Raw genomic sequence first — 20,936 nt, forward strand, 5'->3', positions numbered from 1 at the left:
GAAAAGAAAGTTAGGAAATCGCTCGCCTGTCACGTGATCCATATCGGACCAATATGAATTCTGCGCTAACTTCATGCCGTGTAACCATGTAAAACAGTCCTAAACAGACTAAAAAACCGAGATCTTTTCGTTTACACGCACTTCCTGCTTCCCAATTGACATTGTCACTTGCTAGCGCCACCACTTGTGTGGAGGTGAATGACAGTAATTTGTCAACTGCGAAAGAAGCTAACTATTTATCGCATGTTGACAAATAAGCATGATACCGTGCTCACTAAGTGACATGAATGATTTTATTTCATTGTCATAACCATCAGAAATCAGGGGAGAGCGCGAACGCAGTCCCCCACTGTCAGAAATTGTGCAGTCGAGATTCCCACTTTTGGGGAATTCGCAGGGGTCAGTACAGCCGGAGTGCAATGGCTGAGCCTCACCCTGGGTGAACCACCTTCGTGATCATGGTATCTCCCCTGCCAGGTAAGTATGAGATGTACACATTGCCAGGCCAAAAGGTTAAGCACCCACACCATCTTCAGTCACGGGCCCGATTGCAACGCACGTGTGATCGCATGCACACACATACACGCTGGATGATGCATGACACGTACATTAATTTAAGTAGTCTCTTTTAGACTTGCATTAAGTAAATATTTGTGAATGAGGTCAAAAGAATCAGCAAAAACATTCCCATCACGCCTTGCTTAAATTCTAACAAGAATTCAAAGCGAGAATTGAATTGACCCTGCCCCACGCCTTTCTAGCACTCATTTCCTGTTTCTTTGTGTGGTCAGGAACATGTAGCGGTGTAACAATTCAAACTCCTTTACAAAACTTTACTTATTTACGTTTTTGATTAGCCAAGCGCCAATATTATAACTTTATAGGAAATTTATATGATCTATATTTGAAACCATTATTTATATGACCACCCACCGCATGTTCCCTCAATAACGGAGCAAGACGACGCTTTCTTCAATGAAAGAATGTCCTTTAAGCCGCAGCATGACATGGTATTCGGTGAAAGTCTCAAAAACAAGAGACAGCCTTTGAGAAACACGACAGCTGCTTAAAGGGTTTCTTCGTTTTCCCACAGAACTACATAGAATGGAAACATCCAGCAACAAATTCATTGTGACCAGCAGAGGTGGGTGCACCGCTCCTGGCGGTACTGCAATACCAGGTCGATGCGTGGAATGGACGGAGCAAGCCCCTATTCCATCTCCCAGTTCCAAAAATCAATTTAATATATGGTCCCCAAATAGGGAACGTATCAGATATTAAACTGATAAGAACAGATTTTTTTCTTTTGCAAAATTTTTATTGTTACTGTAGACATTGATGTTCACATCTCTCCAACATGGAGCACAACCTTAGTTCTGTGGCAACGTGTCAAAAAAGCAGCATGTTTGACATAGAGGTGCAAGGCAAAATGTCTTCAAAATACATCTAGACAATATTTTTTAAAAAGCAATTGTTAAAAAAAGCACTTCAACCTCTGTTGTGCAGGAGCGTAGTATCGCCTTACGAAGTGGGACTTCATCCCACCCTCTCAAACAGAGTCCAGACAGATAAAACCTGCCAGGATGCTTCAAGGAGTTCCTCAGAGGTGTTGCATCTCTCCACTCTCTCCCGAGGAGCCAGGCCGTCGCTGCCAGGACCTTCCCTGTGGGCTCCGGTTCCCTCCTCCGGGCGGGCACAGACGACTCTTCTTGGTGACTGTGTCCTTGGCTTGCCGCAGGCAGCTCAGAGTAGCCGCTGCCATTCGGAGCACAGCCACAGGGGTGGTCTGTCTGTGCCTCCTTACCAGCAAGTTTCTGGAGGTCCAAATGGCGTCTTTGATGGCGGCAAGGGTGAGCCACTGCTTTGCAAAATGTTCTCTTGTGTTCGTCATTGGGCCCACCCCATAGAGCACGAATTGTGCATTGAGGACCTCCCTTGCTGGCAAGTCCGGGAATTGCAGGTGGCCGGCTGTCGCCCACAGGTCCGTGGCAGCACTGCACTCCCAGAGGAGGTGCCTCACCGACTCTTGGGCGCCACAACCAGGTCGGGGGCAGTTTGAGTGCGCTGCCATACCTCGGGAGTGCATAACGTACCTGACTGGGAGGATTTCGTGCGCCGCCATCCATGACAGGTCCCGAAGTTTGTTTGGGAGGGCGGGATGGTTTACATTGCGCCAAACAGTTGTGGGCTCGCCGAATGCAAGCCCGCGCACTGGACATACCGTTTCCCGCTCCTGCACAACAGAGATGAGAGATCTGTGGTTTTTTAAAACATGGCATTCTTGATTTTCTAGTTTAAAATTCCTTAAAAAAACTTTTATAAAAGAATAGGCAGGCGGCAGGATAAAAGACACAGGCAGTCTTTGATCGCTAGGGATGAGTCTTAATTTCCGGAGGTAAGATCCCATCCAGAATCTTGACATTGCTCGAGCTTTTTGAGCGCTTGAGGCCTCTAGTGCAGTTTGGAAGTGCAGGGCCACATATCTGCTTCCCAAGAAGAGCTGGAGGTCCGGCACTCCTTTTCCCCCTTTTTCTCTGCTCATCTTCATTGTTGCTCTCTTCAGTCTCTCCCACTTGGATCCCCAGATGAAGTAAAAGATAGCCCGGTCCAAACCTAAAAGGATACTTCTTGTTGGGATAAAAACAGAACTGATTAATAAAAGCAATGGTAGAATAACTGCTTTTATGATTAAAACTTTTCCCTCTATGGTCAGTTCCCTCATTCTCCAAAAAACAAGTCTTTTCCTCACTTTCCCTACCACGTCGCCCCAACTTGCTTCTCCTCCCCCTTCCCTGCCAAATCTGATCCCGAGTATTTTCTGGTCAGTTTTTGTCAATGTCAGGGGTAAACCTGTCTTTTCTGTCAATGTCCACGGTCCATAAAACTGTGCTTGTGTCTTGGCTCTATTAAGTTTTGACCCAGAGGCCCTCCCATACCAATCAGTCAAGTCCAAAGCCCTTGTCACAGATAAAAGGTCTGAGCACAGGATATTAAAATCGTCCATATATAAAATACATTTTGTCGTAAGTCCCCCGCCACCTGGAATGTTAACCCCCTTGATCATTTTATCCTTTCTCAACATCTGTGCCAGCGGTTCTATGCATAGGACATAGAGGAGTGCAGATAAAGGACAACCCTGACGGACACCGCAGTTAATTTGGACTGCTTTTGTCAGGTCCCCATTAACCACAAATCTACTGCTAATATCCCGGTACAGCAATCCCACCCACGCTATATACCTTTCGGGAAAACCCCATTTTTGCAGTACTCTAAAGAGGTACCGGTGCGAGATTCGGTCAAACGCTTTCTCAAAATCTAAATTTAGGACTACTAGCCGCATATTTCTGTCTCTCGCATAACAGATGGTGTCACGGATCAGCATGAGGCTGTCCGTGATCTTCCTCCCCGCGATGGCACAGGTTTGATCCGGGTTGATCAATTCGCCCATAAAAACAGACATGCGTGTAGCTAAAAGTTTACTAAAAAGTTTGCAATCAACATTTAAAAGCGTGATAGGTCGCCAGTTGTCCAGGTCCGCCTTGTCTCCCTTCTTGTGCAGTAGTGTCACTATCCCTACTCTAAAACTGTCTGGTAGTCGGCTTGTTTTGTCAAATTCATTAAAAACAGTGATTAAATCCGGTGCTATAATGTCCCAAAAAGTCAAATAAAATTCCAGGCAGAGTCCGTCCTCACCCGGAGCTTTTGCTTTCTTAAATTGTTTTATGCATTTGTTTAATTCCTCTTGAGTAAAATCTCGCGTTAAAAGCACTTTATCAGTCACTGTTTTCTCAATAAAATTCAATACTTCCGACGTTGTCTCAGGTTGAATCTCTTTCCTGTCATACAGTTTCTGGTAGTAGCTTTCCACTGTCTCTTTTATTTCACTGCTTATTTCTGTTATAGCACCATTTACTTTTCGCAACTTAAAAATACCCCCACTCTTGTTCATAATTCTTTTAAAAAAGTACCTTGTACATTTTTCTCCTTCCTCTATCTCCTTTTCTTTACTCCTTAGTATTACACCTTTACTTTTGATGTCTGCTAAAAGCCTCAATTTATTTTTAATCTGTTTAATTTCCTCATTAAAATTGATACCCTTTTGTGAGAGGTTAAAATACCTTTGTAGTCTTTTTTGTAGTCCTAACATATGTTTCATTTCCTTCTTTTTCTTCTCTCTTCCTGCTTCTCTAAAAAAGGTCTGGGTTCTTAACTTTATCATTTCCCACCATTGTGCTCGTGATTCAAACAGGTCTTGGAGCGTTTGCCAATTTTTGTACTGCTCCCTGTATTTGTTCACCAGGACTTCGTCTTCAAGAAGGGAACAGTTGAGCCTCCAGAGGCCTCTGCCGACTGTCAAACCAGATGGGATTGACAGGTTGCAAGAAAGTGAGAGGTGGTCTGAGAAGAAGACAGGGGTTAATCTCGCATCAGTTGGTGGCCAACCCCGTGTAAATAAATAGTCAATGCGAGAGGCTTTGCTGCTATCTCCGCTAAACCATGTAAAACCCTCCTCTCTTGGATGTATGGTTTTAAAACAATCATCTAATTTAAAAACCCGGCACATGTCCTTCAGTAAAACAGATGTTTTATCAACTTTAAAATCCTCCCCAGCTCCTTTTTTATCATTTCTGCTTAAAACACAGTTAAAATCTCCTCCCATAATAAAGGGTGCACGACCTAGCATGTGACACTGCAAGTTCTCTAAAAGTTCATACCTGTCGTGTTTTTCATTTGGACCGTAAATATTTAAAAGGTTAAAACCCTTTCCCATGAAGGTTAGGTGTGCTAAAAGTGCTCGTCCATCTATTAAAACCGTGCTACCTTTAATTGCAATTCGAGTGTTGTTTATTAAAATGGCCACTCCATCGTTGCGGTTTTCGTTCGACCCACTCCATAAAGATGGGTGTGGCCACATTTCCTCCCACTGCTTATAATTTTTTAAAAAGGGAATACCACATTCTTGCATTAAAAACACATCAGACTTAAGAGTTTTTAAAAAGGACAATACGCTCTGAGCACGAGTCTTTGATTTCACACTTCTAACGTTTATAGTCGAGAAGGTGAGAGTTAAAGATATGATTAAAAATGGAGGCCTACAAAACAGGGTATCAAAAGGAGGAAGCTCTTTAAAACTAATCAATTAGGTAATTTCTTGAGACCGGAGTTCTTCCTTCACCTGAGCAATAGGTGTAGGATTCGGGAGTCTTGGTGATGGTCTTTCTCGCAATCTTAAATTCATTGTGTTATGGTTTTTAGGCGTTGATTGTAGTACTATGTTCAAAAAAGACAGCTCGTTTGGTGAGTTGCAAGGAAAAACCCTGTGCTCTTCCACGTCGCTCTCTGAGCTCCCGGGCTTTCCCCTCTTCTCTAAGGTCAATGGAGACTCAGAAGACCGCTCAGATGCTAGTCGTTTAATTTTTTGTGTACAAGGAATTTCGCTGCGTTCACTACTAGTCTGGTCTTCCATGTTGGTTTTGCTCGATTCGGTTGTGGGCATTTGTGGCAACATGCAACTTTCTTCTGAACTCCCCATTGGTGTAGTCAACATATGCCCCTCCCCTTCCACCTCCTCACCTGTTCCCTCTCCACCAATGACAGGTTTTGGAGGGAGATTTGAATTTTCCGGTGTGTCTTTTGGTTGTTTGTCCATTTCAATTTCATTTAGCAGTACCATTTCTTTCCCAGCCTTCAATTTGTTGGCAAATGATTTCGGACAATTTCTGTAGAGGTGGTTTGATTCCCCACAGAGATTGCACTTTCTGCCATTGGTGCATTCTTCAAAAGTATGCCCAATTACTCTGCATTTTCCACAAATTATCTGCTGACATGCTTCTGCCAGGTGTCCATGCTCACCACACTTGCGGCAGAGCTTGGGTTGACCCTGGTAGTGTATGTAGCCCCGGTTTTCACCCAGGACTATCATTGATGGGAGATGTTTCAGGCCCTGGAAGCCCTGGGGGTCCTGCCATTGTTGAATGGGTACCCGCCAGGCACAGTTCCAGATGCCATCCTCATCTCTCACTTTCATAGCCTGGCCTTTCACCGTGCAATATCTACCCAGCCAAAAACAAATGTCATCTGCATTCACTGTCTCATTAAACATTCTGACAATAACTGTTTTAGCAGCATTATCAGTCAGTTTTTCCACATTGAACGCAGAAAACTGGGCTTTTACCTCTTCATAACGAAGCCAAAATTCGCGAAGATTTAGAGCAGAGCTGAAACTAACATCAAAACCTTTGCTAAAAGGCAACGTTATGATACAGTTCAGGTCATTAGCATTAAATTCCAAGGTCTGTTGGATAAGTTTCCTGGAAAAATCCAGTCTGGACATTACCAGGACCTCTCCATTAACTTCCTTGAAAGTAAAACGTACACTGTGGTGCCTCCGCATGCCGGCATGGGTGGCCGACATAGCCGGAGAACCACAGGACGTAGATAATAAATAATAACAAATACTAGTTTATATTTACTTACCTTAGTCGGATAACTGAAAATACAAAGGTTATTATCAACAATAAGCAACAGCTGATATATCCCCCAATGAATAAGTCCTATACCACAGCAGGTATAGAACCAACACGCCCAAAGGAGGTGATCGCAGTCTTAGCCAAAAGGCCGAGAAGCGATATCAGCAAACTGACACAGGGGGCGACTTGATTCTCGACATTCCAAGCAACAGTGACGGTGACCAATGTAAAATGATCACAACAAACCATTTACATGCCAAACATCAAACTCACACATTTTTAGCTGAAAACGAGACCAACTGTGTTGCTTGCCAGCCTGCGAACGAAACAAAAGCTGAGCAATTGCTGGGTACTGTAGTCCATGTGACCCAAAGTGGACCAATTGGAAACAGCAATAGAAGTATTCCATTTACTGGCATCGCAATGCTCTTAAATGGTTAAATAGTCCGACGTGCGAATTTCAAGAATCTAATAAAACGTATTGCGGATCGTAAGAGGACAATTGTGTTGCTTTTCCTCCTCTAAGTGAAAAGAAAGTTAGGAAATCGCTCGCCTGTCACGTGATCCATATCGGACCAATATGAATTCTGCGCTAACTTCATGCCGTGTAACCATGTAAAACAGTCCTAAACAGACTAAAAAACCGAGATCTTTTCGTCTACACGCACTTCCTGCTTCCCAATTGACATTGTCACTTGCTAGCGCCACCACTTGTGTGGAGGTGAATGACAGTAATTTGTCAACTGCGAAAGAAGCTAACTATTTATCGCATGTTGACAAATAAGCATGATACCGTGCTCACTAAGTGACATGAATGATTTTATTTCATTGTCATTACCATCAGAAATCAGGGGAGAGCGCGAACGCAGTCCCCCACTGTCAGAAATTGTGCAGTCGAGATTCCCACATTTGGGGAATTCGCAGGGGTCAGTACAGCCGGAGTGCAATGGCTGAGCCTCACCCTGGGTGAACCACCTTCGTGATCATGGTATCTCCCCTGCCAGGTAAGTATGAGATGTACACATTGCCAGGCCAAAAGGTTAAGCACCCACACCATCTTCAGTCACGGGCCCGATTGCAACGCACGTGTGATCGCATGCACACACATACACGCTGGATGATGCATGACACGTACATTAATTTAAGTAGTCTCTTTTAGACTTGCATTAAGTAAATATTTGTGAATGAGGTCAAAAGAATCAGCAAAAACATTCCCATCACGCCTTGCTTAAATTCTAACAAGAATTAAAAGCGAGAATTGAATTGACCCTGCCCCACGCCTTTCTAGCACTCATTTCCTGTTTCTTTGTGTGGTCAGGAACATGTAGCGGTGTAACAATTCAAACTCCTTTACAAAACTTTACTTATTTACGTTTTTGATTAGCCAAGCGCCAATATAATAACTTTATAGGAAATTTATATGATCTATATTTGAAACCATTATTTATATGACCACCCACCGCATGTTCCCTCAATAACGGAGCAAGACGACGCTTTCTTCAATGAAAGAATGTCCTTTAAGCCGCAGCATGACATGGTATTCGGTGAAAGTCTCAAAAACAAGAGACAGCCTTTGAGAAACACGACAGCTGCTTAAAGGGTTTCTTCGTTTTCCCACAGAACTACATAGAATGGAAACATCCAGCAACAAATTCATTGTGACCAGCAGAGGTGGGTGCACCGCTCCTGGCGGTACAGCAATACCAGGTCGATGCGTGGAATGGACGGAGCAAGCCCCTATTCCATCTCCCAGTTCCAAAAATCAATTTAATATATGGTCCCCAAATAGGGAACGTATCAGATATTAAACTGATAAGAACAGATACTACACTTGATCTTAGCCAAAAGGCCGAGAAGCGATATCAGCAAACTGACACAGGGGGCGACTTGATTCTCGACATTCCAAGCAACAGTGACGGTGACCAATGTAAAATGATCACAACAAACCATTTACATGCCAAACATCAAACTCACACATTTTTAGCTGAAAACGAGACCAACTGTGTTGCTTGCCAGCCTGCGAACGAAACAAAAGCTGAGCAATTGCTGGGTACTGTAGTCCATGTGACCCAAAGTGGACCAATTGGAAACAGCAATAGAAGTATTCCATTTACTGGCATCGCAATGCTCTTAAATGGTTAAATAGTCCGACGTGCGAATTTCAAGAATCTAATAAAACGTATTGCGGATCGTAAGAGGACAATTGTGTTGCTTTTCCTCCTCTAAGTGAAAAGAAAGTTAGGAAATCGCTCGCCTGTCACGTGATCCATATCGGACCAATATGAATTCTGCGCTAACTTCATGCCGTGTAACCATGTAAAACAGTCCTAAACAGACTAAAAAACCGAGATCTTTTCGTTTACACGCACTTCCTGCTTCCCAATTGACATTGTCACTTGCTAGCGCCACCACTTGTGTGGAGGTGAATGACAGTAATTTGTCAACTGCGAAAGAAGCTAACTATTTATCGCATGTTGACAAATAAGCATGATACCGTGCTCACTAAGTGACATGAATGATTTTATTTCATTGTCATTACCATCAGAAATCAGGGGAGAGCGCGAACGCAGTCCCCCACTGTCAGAAATTGTGCAGTCAAGATTCCCACATTTGGGGAATTCGCAGGGGTCAGTACAGCCGGAGTGCAATGGCTGAGCCTCACCCTGGGTGAACCACCTTCGTGATCATGGTATCTCCCCTGCCAGGTAAGTATGAGATGTACACATTGCCAGGCCAAAAGGTTAAGCACCCACACCATCTTCAGTCACGGGCCCGATTGCAACGCACGTGTGATCGCATGCACACACATACAAGCTGGATGATGCATGACACGTACATTAATTTAAGTAGTCTCTTTTAGACTTGCATTAAGTAAATATTTGTGAATGAGGTCAAAAGAATCAGCAAAAACATTCCCATCACGCCTTGCTTAAATTCTAACAAGAATTCAAAGCGAGAATTGAATTGACCCTGCCCCACGCCTTTCTAGCACTCATTTCCTGTTTCTTTGTGTGGTCAGGAACATGTAGCGGTGTAACAATTCAAACTCCTTTACAAAACTTTACTTATTTACGTTTTTGATTAGCCAAGCGCCAATATTATAACTTTATAGGGAATTTATATGATCTATATTTGAAACCATTATTTATATGACCACCCACCGCATGTTCCCTCAATAACGGAGCAAGACGACGCTTTCTTCAATGAAAGAATGTCCTTTAAACCGCAGCATGACATGGTATTCGGTGAAAGTCTCAAAAACAAGAGACAGCCTTTGAGAAACACGACAGCTGCTTAAAGGGTTTCTTCGTTTTCCCACAGAACTACATAGAATGGAAACATCCAGCAACAAATTCATTGTGACCAGCAGAGGTGGGTGCACCGCTCCTGGCGGTACTGCAATACCAGGTCGATGCGTGGAATGGACGGAGCAAGCCCCTATTCCATCTCCCAGGTCCAAAAATCAATTTAATATATGGTCCCCAAATAGGGAACGTATCAGATATTAAACTGATAAGAACAGATACTACACTTGATCTTAGCCAAAAGGCCGAGAAGCGATATCAGCAAACTGACACAGGGGGCGACTTGATTCTCGACATTCCGAGCAACAGTGACGGTGACCAATGTAAAATGATCACAACAAACCATTTACATGCCAAACATCAAACTCACACATTTTTAGCTGAAAACGAGACCAACTGTGTTGCTTGCCAGCCTGCGAACGAAACAAAAGCTGAGCAATTGCTGGGTACTGTAGTCCATGTGACCCAAAGTGGACCAATTGGAAACAGCAATAGAAGTATTCCATTTACTGGCATCGCAATGCTCTTAAATGGTTAAATAGTCCGACGTGCGAATTTCAAGAATCTAATAAAACGTATTGCGGATCGTAAGAGGACAATTGTGTTGCTTTTCCTCCTCTAAGTGAAAAGAAAGTTAGGAAATCGCTCGCCTGTCACGTGATCCATATCGGACCAATATGAATTCTGCGCTAACTTCATGCCGTGTAACCATGTAAAACAGTCCTAAACAGACTAAAAAACCGAGATCTTTTCGTTTACACGCACTTCCTGCTTCCCAATTGACATTGTCACTTGCTAGCGCCACCACTTGCGTGGAGGTGAATGACAGTAATTTGTCAACTGCGAAAGAAGCTAACTATTTATCGCATGTTGACAAATAAGCATGATACCGTGCTCACTAAGTGACATGAATGATTTTATTTCATTGTCATTACCATCAGAAATCAGGGGAGAGCGCGAACGCAGTCCCCCACTGTCAGAAATTGTGCAGTCGAGATTCCCACATTTGGGGAATTCGCAGGGGTCAGTACAGCCGGAGTGCAATGGCTGAGCCTCACCCTGGGTGAACCACCTTCGTGATCATGGTATCTCCCCTGCCAGGTAAGTATGAGATGTACACATTGCCAGGCCAAAAGGTTAAGCACCCACACCATCTTCAGTCACGGGCCCGATTGCAACGCACGTGTGATCGCATGCACACACATACACGCTGGATGATGCATGACACGTACATTAATTTAAGTAGTCTCTTTTAGACTTGCATTAAGTAAATATTTGTGAATGAGGTCAAAAGAATCAGCAAAAACATTCCCATCACGCCTTGCTTAAATTCTAACAAGAATTAAAAGCGAGAATTGAATTGACCCTGCCCCACGCCTTTCTAGCACTCATTTCCTGTTTCTTTGTGTGGTCAGGAACATGTAGCGGTGTAACAATTCAAACTCCTTTACAAAACTTTACTTATTTACGTTTTTGATTAGCCAAGCGCCAATATTATAACTTTATAGGAAATTTATATGATCTATATTTGAAACCATTATTTATATGACCACCCACCGCATGTTCCCTCAATAACGGAGCAAGACGACGCTTTCTTCAATGAAAGAATGTCCTTTAAGCCGCAGCATGACATGGTATTCGGTGAAAGTCTCAAAAACAAGAGACAGCCTTTGAGAAACACGACAGCTGCTTAAAGGGTTTCTTCGTTTTCCCACAGAACTACATAGAATGGAAACATCCAGCAACAAATTCATTGTGACCAGCAGAGGTGGGTGCACCGCTCCTGGCGGTACAGCAATACCAGGTCGATGCGTGGAATGGACGGAGCAAGCCCCTATTCCATCTCCCAGTTCCAAAAATCAATTTAATATATGGTCCCCAAATAGGGAACGTATCAGATATTAAACTGATAAGAACAGATACTACACTTGATCTTAGCCAAAAGGCCGAGAAGCGATATCAGCAAACTGACACAGGGGGCGACTTGATTCTCGACATTCCAAGCAACAGTGACGGTGACCAATGTAAAATGATCACAACAAACCATTTACATGCCAAACATCAAACTCACACATTTTTAGCTGAAAACGAGACCAACTGTGTTGCTTGCCAGCCTGCGAACGAAACAAAAGCTGAGCAATTGCTGGGTACTGTAGTCCATGTGACCCAAAGTGGACCAATTGGAAACAGCAATAGAAGTATTCCATTTACTGGCATCGCAATGCTCTTAAATGGTTAAATAGTCCGACGTGCGAATTTCAAGAATCTAATAAAACGTATTGCGGATCGTAAGAGGACAATTGTGTTGCTTTTCCTCCTCTAAGTGAAAAGAAAGTTAGGAAATCGCTCGCCTGTCACGTGATCCATATCGGACCAATATGAATTCTGCGCTAACTTCATGCCGTGTAACCATGTAAAACAGTCCTAAACAGACTAAAAAACCGAGATCTTTTCGTTTACACGCACTTCCTGCTTCCCAATTGACATTGTCACTTGCTAGCGCCACCACTTGTGTGGAGGTGAATGACAGTAATTTGTCAACTGCGAAAGAAGCTAACTATTTATCGCATGTTGACAAATAAGCATGATACCGTGCTCACTAAGTGACATGAATGATTTTATTTCATTGTCATTACCATCAGAAATCAGGGGAGAGCGCGAACGCAGTCCCCCACTGTCAGAAATTGTGCAGTCGAGATTCCCACATTTGGGGAATTCGCAGGGGTCAGTACAGCCGGAGTGCAATGGCTGAGCCTCACCCTGGGTGAACCACCTTCGTGATCATGGTATCTCCCCTGCCAGGTAAGTATGAGATGTACACATTGCCAGGCCAAAAGGTTAAGCACCCACACCATCTTCAGTCACGGGCCCGATTGCAACGCACGTGTGATCGCATGCACACACATACACGCTGGATGATGCATGACACGTACATTAATTTAAGTAGTCTCTTTTAGACTTGCATTAAGTAAATATTTGTGAATGAGGTCAAAAGAATCAGCAAAAACATTCCCATCACGCCTTGCTTAAATTCTAACAAGAATTCAAAGCGAGAATTGAATTGACCCTGCCCCACGCCTTTCTAGCACTCATTTCCTGTTTCTTTGTGTGGTCAGGAACATGTAGCGGTGTAACAATTCAAACTCCTTTACAAAACTTTACTTATTTACGTTTTTGATTAGCCAAGCGCCAATATTATAACTTTATAGGAAATTTATATGATCTATATTTGAAACCATTATTTATATGACCACCCACCGCATGTTCCCTCAATAACGGAGCAAGACGACGCTTTCTTCAATGAAAGAATGTCCTTTAAGCCGCAGCATGACATGGTATTCGGTGAAAGTCTCAAAAACAAGAGACAGCCTTTGAGAAACACGACAGCTGCTTAAAGGGTTTCTTCGTTTTCCCACAGAACTACATAGAATGGAAACATCCAGCAACAAATTCATTGTGACCAGCAGAGGTGGGTGCACCGCTCCTGGCGGTACTGCAATACCAGGTCGATGCGTGGAATGGACGGAGCAAGCCCCTACTCCATCTCCCAGTTCCAAAAATCAATTTAATATATGGTCCCCAAATAGGGAACGTATCAGATATTAAACTGATAAGAACAGATACTACACTTGATCTTAGCCAAAAGGCCGAGAAGCGATATCAGCAAACTGACACAGGGGGCGACTTGATTCTCGACATTCCAAGCAACAGTGACGGTGACCAATGTAAAATGATCACAACAAACCATTTACATGCCAAACATCAAACTCACACATTTTTAGCTGAAAACGAGACCAACTGTGTTGCTTGCCAGCCTGCGAACGAAACAAAAGCTGAGCAATTGCTGGGTACTGTAGTCCATGTGACCCAAAGTGGACCAATTGGAAACAGCAATAGAAGTATTCCATTTACTGGCATCGCAATGCTCTTAAATGGTTAAATAGTCCGACGTGCGAATTTCAAGAATCTAATAAAACGTATTGCGGATCGTAAGAGGACAATTGTGTTGCTTTTCCTCCTCTAAGTGAAAAGAAAGTTAGGAAATCGCTCGCCTGTCACGTGATCCATATCGGACCAATATGAATTCTGCGCTAACTTCATGCCGTGTAACCATGTAAAACAGTCCTAAACAGACTAAAAAACCGAGATCTTTTCGTTTACACGCACTTCCTGCTTCCCAATTGACATTGTCACTTGCTAGCGCCACCACTTGTGTGGAGGTGAATGACAGTAATTTGTCAACTGAGAAAGAAGCTAACTATTTATCGCATGTTGACAAATAAGCATGATACCGTGCTCACTAAGTGACATGAATGATTTTATTTCATTGTCATTACCATCAGAAATCTGGGGAGAGCGCGAACGCAGTCCCCCACTGTCAGAAATTGTGCAGTCGAGATTCCCACATTTGGGGAATTCGCAGGGGTCAGTACAGCCGGAGTGCAATGGCTGAGCCTCACCCTGGGTGAACCACCTTCGTGATCATGGTATCTCCCCTGCCAGGTAAGTATGAGATGTACACATTGCCAGGCCAAAAGGTTAAGCACCCACACCATCTTCAGTCACGGGCCCGATTGCAACGCACGTGTGATCGCATGCACACACATACACGCTGGATGATGCATGACACGTACATTAATTTAAGTAGTCTCTTTTAGACTTGCATTAAGTAAATATTTGTGAATGAGGTCAAAAGAATCAGCAAAAACATTCCCATCACGCCTTGCTTAAATTCTAACAAGAATTCAAAGCGAGAATTGAATTGACCCGGCCCCACGCCTTTCTAGCACTCATTTCCTGTTTCTTTGTGTGGTCAGGAACATGTAGCGGTGTAACAATTCAAACTCCTTTACAAAACTTTACTTATTTACGTTTTTGATTAGCCAAGCACCAATATTATAACTTTATAGGAAATTTATATTACCTATATTTGAAACCATTATTTATATGACCACCCACCGCATGTTCCCTCAATAACGGAGCAAGACGACGCTTTCTTCAATGAAAGAATGTCCTTTAAACCGCAGCATGACATGGTATTCGGGGAAAGTCTCAAAAACAAGAGACAGCCTTTGAGAAACACGACAGCTGCTTAAAGGGTTTCTTCGTTTTCCCACAGAACTACATAGAATGGAAACATCCAGCAACAAATTCATTGTGACCAGCAGAGGTGGGTGCACCGCTCCTGGCGGTACTGCAATACCAGGTCGATGCGTGGAATGGACGGAGCAAGCCCCTATTCCATCTCCCAGTTCCAAAAATCAATTTAATATATGGTCCCCAAATAGGGAACGTATCAGATATTAAACTGATAAGAACAGATTTTTTCTTTTGTTTTTTTTTTTTTTGCAAAATTTTTATTGTTACTATAGACATTGATGTTCACATCTCTCCAACATGGAGCACAACCTTAGTTCTGTGGTAACGTGTTAAAAAAGCAGCATGTTTGACATAGAGGTGTAAGGTAAAATGTATCTAAAATACATCTAGACAATATTTTTTTAAAAAGCAATTGTTAAAAAAAGCACTTCAACCTCTGTTGTGCAGGAGCGTAGTATCGCCTTACGAAGTGGGACTTCATCCCACCCTCTCAAACAGAGTCCAGACAGATAAAACCTGCCAGGATGCTTCAAGGAGTTCCTCAGAGGTGTTGCATCTCTCCACTCTCTCCCGAGGAGCCAGGCCGTCGCTGCCAGGACCTTCCCTGTGGGCTCCGGTTCCCTCCTCCGGGCGGGCACAGACGACTCTTCTTGGTGACTGTGTCCTTGGCTTGCCGCAGGCAGCTCAGAGTAGCCGCTGCCATTCGGAGCACAGCCACAGGGGTGGTCTGTCTGTGCCTCCTTACCAGCAAGTTTCTGGAGGTCCAAATGGCGTCTTTGATGGCGGCAAGGGTGAGCCACTGCTTTGCAAAATGTTCTCTTGTGTTCGTCATTGGGCCCACCCCATAGAGCACGAATTGTGCATTGAGGACCTCCCTTGCTGGCAAGTCCGGGAATTGCAGGTGGCCGGCTGTCGCCCACAGGTCCGTGGCAGCACTGCACTCCCAGAGGAGGTGCCTCACCGACTCTTGGGCGCCACAACCAGGTCGGGGGCAGTTTGAGTGCGCTGCCATACCTCGGGAGTGCATAACGTACCTGACTGGGAGGATTTCGTGCGCCGCCATCCATGACAGGATCCCGAAGTTTGTTTGGGAGGGCGGGATGGTTTACATTGCGCCAAACAGTTGTGGGCTCGCCGAATGCAAGCCCGCGCACTGGACATACCGTTTCCCGCTCCTGCACAACAGAGATGAGAGATCTGTGGTTTTTTAAAACATGGCATTCTTGATTTTCTAGTTTAAAATTCCTTAAAAAAACTTTTATAAAAGAATAGGCAGGCGGCAGGATAAAAGACACAGGCAGTCTTTGATCGCTAGGGATGAGTCTTAATTTCCGGAGGTAAGATCCCATCCAGAATCTTGACATTGCTCGAGCTTTTTGAGCGCTTGAGGCCTCTAGTGCAGTTTGGAAGTGCAGGGCCACATATCTGCTTCCCAAGAAGAGCTGGAGGTCCGGCACTCCTTTTCCCCCTTTTTCTCTGCTCATCTTCATTGTTGCTCTCTTCAGTCTCTCCCACTTGGATCCCCAGATGAAGTAAAAGATAGCCCGGTCCAAACCTAAAAGGATACTTCTTGTTGGGATAAAAACAGAACTGATTAATAAAAGCAATGGTAGAATAACTGCTTTTATGATTAAAACTTTTCCCTCTATGGTCAGTTCCCTCATTCTCCAAAAAACAAGTCTTTTCCTCACTTTCCCTACCACGTCGCCCCAACTTGCTTCTCCTCCCCCTTCCCTGCCAAATCTGATCCCGAGTATTTTCTGGTCAGTTTTTGTCAATGTCAGGGGTAAACCTGTCTTTTCTGTCAATGTCCACGGTCCATAAAACTGTGCTTGTGTCTTGGCTCTATTAAGTTTTGACCCAGAGGCCCTCCCATACCAATCAGTCAAGTCCAAAGCCCTTGTCACAGATAAAAGGTCTGAGCACAGGATATTAAAATCGTCCATATATAAAATACATTTTGTCGTAAGTCCCCCGCCACCTGGAATGTTAACCCCCTTGATCATTTTATCCTTTCTCAACATCTGTGCCAGCGGTTCTATGCATAGGACATAGAGGAGTGCAGATAAAGGACAACCCTGACGGACACCGCAGTTAATTTGGACTGCTTTTGTCAGGTCCCCATTAACCACAAATCTACTGCTAATATCCCGGTACAACAATCCCACCCACGCTATATACCTTTCGGGAAAACCCCATTTTTGCAGTACTCTAAAGAGGTGCGAGATTCGGTCAAACGCTTTCTCAAAATCTAAATTTAGGACTACTAGCCGCATATTTCTGTCTCTCGCATAACAGATGGTGTCACGGATCAGCATGAGGCTGTCCGTGATCTTCCTCCCCACGATGGCACAGGTTTGATCCGGGTTGATCAATTCGCCCATAAAAACAGACATGCGTGTAGCTAAAAGTTTACTAAAAAGTTTGCAATCAACATTTAAAAGCGTGATAGGTCGCCAGTTGTCCAGGTCCGCCTTGTCTCCCTTCTTGTGCAGTAGTGTCACTATCCCTACTCTAAAACTGTCTGGTAGTCGGCTTGTTTTGTCAAATTCATTAAAAACAGTGATTAAATCCGGTGCTATAATGTCCCAAAAAGTCAAATAAAATTCCAGGCAGAGTCCGTCCTCACCCGGAGCTTTTGCTTTCTTAAATTGTTTTATGCATTTGTTTAATTCCTCTTGAGTAAAATCTCGCGTTAAAAGCACTTTATCAGTCACTGTTTTCTCAATAAAATTCAATACTTCCGACGTTGTCTCAGGTTGAATCTCTTTCCTGTCATACAGTTTCTGGTAGTAGCTTTCCACTGTCTCTTTTATTTCACTGCTTATTTCTGTTATAGCACCATTTACTTTTCGCAACTTAAAAATACCCCCACTCTTGTTCATAATTCTTTTAAAAAAGTACCTTGTACATTTTTCTCCTTCCTCTATCTCCTTTTCTTTACTCCTTAGTATTACACCTTTACTTTTGATGTCTGCTAAAAGCCTCAATTTATTTTTAATCTGTTTAATTTCCTCATTAAAATTGATACCCTTTTGTGAGAGGTTAAAATACCTTTGTAGTCTTTTTTGTAGTCCTAACATATGTTTCATTTCCTTCTTTTTCTTCTCTCTTCCTGCTTCTCTAAAAAAGGTCTGGGTTCTTAACTTTATCATTTCCCACCATTGTGCTCGTGATTCAAACAGGTCTTGGAGCGTTTGCCAATTTTTGTACTGCTCCCTGTATTTGTTCACCAGGACTTCGTCTTCAAGAAGGGAACAGTTGAGCCTCCAGAGGCCTCTGCCGACTGTCAAACCAGATGGGATTGACAGGTTGCAAGAAAGTGAGAGGTGGTCTGAGAAGAAGACAGGGGTTAATCTCGCATCAGTTGGTGGCCAACCCCGTGTAAATAAATAGTCAATGCGAGAGGCTTTGCTGCTATCTCCGCTAAACCATGTAAAACCCTCCTCTCTTGGATGTATGGTTTTAAAACAATCATCTAATTTAAAAACCCGGCACATGTCCTTCAGTAAAACAGATGTTTTATCAACTTTAAAATCCTCCCCAGCTCCTTTTTTATCATTTCTGCTTAAAACACAGTTAAAATCTCCTCCCATAATAAAGGGTGCACGACCTAGCATGTGACACTGCAAGTTCTCTAAAAGTTCATACCTGTCGTGTTTTTCATTTGGACCGTAAATATTTAAAAGGTTAAAACCCTTTCCCATGAAGGTTAGGTGTGCTAAAAGTGCTCGTCCATCTATTAAAACCGTGCTACCTTTAATTGCAATTCGAGTGTTGTTTATTAAAATGGCCACTCCATCGTTGCGGTTTTCGTTCGACCCACTCCATAAAGATGGGTGTGGCCACATTTCCTCCCACTGCTTATAATTTTTTAAAAAGGGAATACCACATTCTTGCATTAAAAACACATCAGACTTAAGAGTTTTTAAGAAGGACAATACGCTCTGAGCACGAGTCTTTGATTTCACACTTCTAACGTTTATAGTCGAGAAGGTGAGAGTTAAAGATATGATTTAAAATGGAGGACTACAAAACAGGGTATCAAAAGGAGGAAGCTCTTTAAAACTAATCAATTAGGTAATTTCTTGAGACCGGAGTTCTTCCTTCACCTGAGCAATAGGTGTAGGATTCGGGAGTCTTGGTGATGGTCTTTCTCGCAATCTTAAATTCATTGTGTTATGGTTTTTGGGCGTTGATTGTAGTACTATGTTCAAAAAAGACAGCTCGTTTGGTGAGTTGCAAGGAAAAACCCTGTGCTCTTCCACGTCGCTCTCTGAGCTCCCGGGCTTTCCCCTCTTCTCTAAGGTCAATGGAGACTCAGAAGACCGCTCAGATGCTAGTCGTTTAATTTTTTGTGTACAAGGAATTTCGCTGCGTTCACTACTAGTCTGGTCTTCCATGTTGGTTTTGCTCGATTCGGTTGTGGGCATTTGTGGCAACATGCAACTTTCTTCTGAACTCCCCATTGGTGTAGTCAACATATGCCCCTCCCCTTCCACCTCCTCACCTGTTCCCTCTCCACCAATGACAGGTTTTGGAGGGAGATTTGAATTTTCCGGTGTGTCTTTTGGTTGTTTGTCCATTTCAATTTCATTTAGCAGTACCATTTCTTTCCCAGCCTTCAATTTGTTGGCAAATGATTTCGGACAATTTCTGTAGAGGTGGTTTGATTCCCCACAGAGATTGCACTTTCTGCCATTGGTGCATTCTTCAAAAGTATGCCCAATTACTCTGCATTTTCCACAAATTATCTGCTGACATGCTTCTGCCAGGTGTCCATGCTCACCACACTTGCGGCAGAGCTTGGGTTGACCCTGGTAGTGTATGTAGCCCCGGTTTTCACCCAGGACTATCATTGATGGGAGATGTTTCAGGCCCTGGAAGCCCTGGGGGTCCTGCCATTGTTGAATGGGTACCCGCCAGGCACAGTTCCAGATGCCATCCTCATCTCTCACTTTCATAGCCTGGCCTTTCACCGTGCAATATCTACCCAGCCAAAAACAAATGTCATCTGCATTCACTGTCTCATTAAACATTCTGACAATAACTGTTTTAGCAGCATTATCAGTCAGTTTTTCCACATTGAACGCAGAAAACTGGGCTTTTACCTCTTCATAACGAAGCCAAAATTCGCGAAGATTTAGAGCAGAGCTGAAACTAACATCAAAACCTTTGCTAAAAGGCAACGTTATGATACAGTTCAGGTCATTAGCATTAAATTCCAAGGTCTGTTGGATAAGTTTCCTGGAAAAATCCAGTCTGGACATTACCAGGACCTCTCCATTAACTTCCTTGAAAGTAAAACGTACACTGTGGTGCCTCCGCATGCCGGCATGGGTGGCCGACATAGCCGGAGAACCACAGGACGTAGATAATAAATAATAACAAATACTAGTTTATATTTACTTACCTTAGTCGGATAACTGAAAATACAAAGGTTATTATCAACAATAAGCAACAGCTGATATATCCCCCAATGAATAAGTCCTATACCACAGCAGGTATAGAACCAACACGCCCAAAGGAGGTGATCGCAGTCTTAGCCAAAAGGCGATAAGAACAGATACTACACTTGATCTTAGCAAAAAGGCCGAGAAGCGATATCAGCAAACTGACACAGGGGGCGACTTGATTCTCGACATTCCGAGCAACAGTGACGGTGACCAATGTAAAATGATCACAACAAACCATTTACATGCCAAACATCAAACTCACACATTTTTAGCTGAAAACGAGACCAACTGTGTTGCTTGCCAGCCTGTGAACGAAACAAAAGCTGAGCAATTGCTGGGTACTGTAGTCCATGTGACCCAAAGTGGACCAATTGGAAACAGCAATAGAAGTATTCCATTTACTGGCATCGCAATGCTCTTAAATGGTTAAATAGTCCGACGTGCGAATTTCAAGAATCTAATAAAACGTATTGCGGATCGTAAGAGGACAATTGTGTTGCTTTTCCTCCTCTAAGTGAAAAGAAAGTTAGGAAATCGCTCGCCTGTCACGTGATCCATATCGGACCAATATGAATTCTGCGCTAACTTCATGCCGTGTAACCATG

General features: G+C 43.4%; 12 non-coding genes and 1 pseudogene across 12 annotated transcripts; all 13 read right to left on the reverse strand.

Annotated features, from left to right (window-relative positions):
* Window positions 1-321: 321 nt before the first annotated feature.
* On the reverse strand, window positions 322-485 carry LOC148334157 (U1 spliceosomal RNA). Its single transcript, XR_015844372.1, has one exon. It is a non-coding gene; the product is annotated as a U1 spliceosomal RNA (small nuclear RNA).
* Window positions 486-1,143: 658 nt separating this feature from the next.
* Window positions 1,144-1,340, reverse strand: LOC148334158 (U2 spliceosomal RNA). The gene has a single exon (XR_015844510.1). It is a non-coding gene; the product is annotated as a U2 spliceosomal RNA (small nuclear RNA).
* Window positions 1,341-7,318: 5,978 nt separating this feature from the next.
* On the reverse strand, window positions 7,319-7,482 carry LOC148334159 (U1 spliceosomal RNA). Its single transcript, XR_015844318.1, has one exon. It is a non-coding gene; the product is annotated as a U1 spliceosomal RNA (small nuclear RNA).
* Window positions 7,483-8,140: 658 nt separating this feature from the next.
* LOC148334160 (U2 spliceosomal RNA) lies at window positions 8,141-8,331 on the reverse strand. The gene has a single exon (XR_015844480.1). It is a non-coding gene; the product is annotated as a U2 spliceosomal RNA (small nuclear RNA).
* A 688-nt stretch (window positions 8,332-9,019) lies between these two features.
* On the reverse strand, window positions 9,020-9,183 carry LOC148334161 (U1 spliceosomal RNA). Its single transcript, XR_015844369.1, has one exon. It is a non-coding gene; the product is annotated as a U1 spliceosomal RNA (small nuclear RNA).
* Window positions 9,184-9,841: 658 nt separating this feature from the next.
* Window positions 9,842-10,032, reverse strand: LOC148334162 (U2 spliceosomal RNA). The gene has a single exon (XR_015844464.1). It is a non-coding gene; the product is annotated as a U2 spliceosomal RNA (small nuclear RNA).
* A 688-nt stretch (window positions 10,033-10,720) lies between these two features.
* On the reverse strand, window positions 10,721-10,884 carry LOC148334163 (U1 spliceosomal RNA). The gene has a single exon (XR_015844319.1). It is a non-coding gene; the product is annotated as a U1 spliceosomal RNA (small nuclear RNA).
* Window positions 10,885-11,542: 658 nt separating this feature from the next.
* On the reverse strand, window positions 11,543-11,733 carry LOC148334164 (U2 spliceosomal RNA). Its single transcript, XR_015844481.1, has one exon. It is a non-coding gene; the product is annotated as a U2 spliceosomal RNA (small nuclear RNA).
* Window positions 11,734-12,421: 688 nt separating this feature from the next.
* Window positions 12,422-12,585, reverse strand: LOC148334165 (U1 spliceosomal RNA). Its single transcript, XR_015844320.1, has one exon. It is a non-coding gene; the product is annotated as a U1 spliceosomal RNA (small nuclear RNA).
* Window positions 12,586-13,243: 658 nt separating this feature from the next.
* On the reverse strand, window positions 13,244-13,434 carry LOC148334166 (U2 spliceosomal RNA). The gene has a single exon (XR_015844466.1). It is a non-coding gene; the product is annotated as a U2 spliceosomal RNA (small nuclear RNA).
* A 688-nt stretch (window positions 13,435-14,122) lies between these two features.
* LOC148334167 (U1 spliceosomal RNA) lies at window positions 14,123-14,286 on the reverse strand. Its single transcript, XR_015844357.1, has one exon. It is a non-coding gene; the product is annotated as a U1 spliceosomal RNA (small nuclear RNA).
* Window positions 14,287-14,944: 658 nt separating this feature from the next.
* On the reverse strand, window positions 14,945-15,134 carry LOC148334168 (U2 spliceosomal RNA). The gene has a single exon (XR_015844506.1). It is a non-coding gene; the product is annotated as a U2 spliceosomal RNA (small nuclear RNA).
* Window positions 15,135-20,307: 5,173 nt separating this feature from the next.
* LOC148334169 (U2 spliceosomal RNA) lies at window positions 20,308-20,480 on the reverse strand (annotated as a pseudogene).
* Between the last annotated feature and the right edge of the window lie 456 nt (window positions 20,481-20,936).

The sequence above is a fragment of the Idiotropiscis lumnitzeri genome, chromosome 7, assembly GCF_059441095.1.
Source record: "Idiotropiscis lumnitzeri isolate Australia: NSW breed Sydney's pygmy pipehorse chromosome 7, RoL_Ilum_1.0, whole genome shotgun sequence".
NCBI lineage: Eukaryota > Metazoa > Chordata > Actinopteri > Syngnathiformes > Syngnathidae > Idiotropiscis > Idiotropiscis lumnitzeri.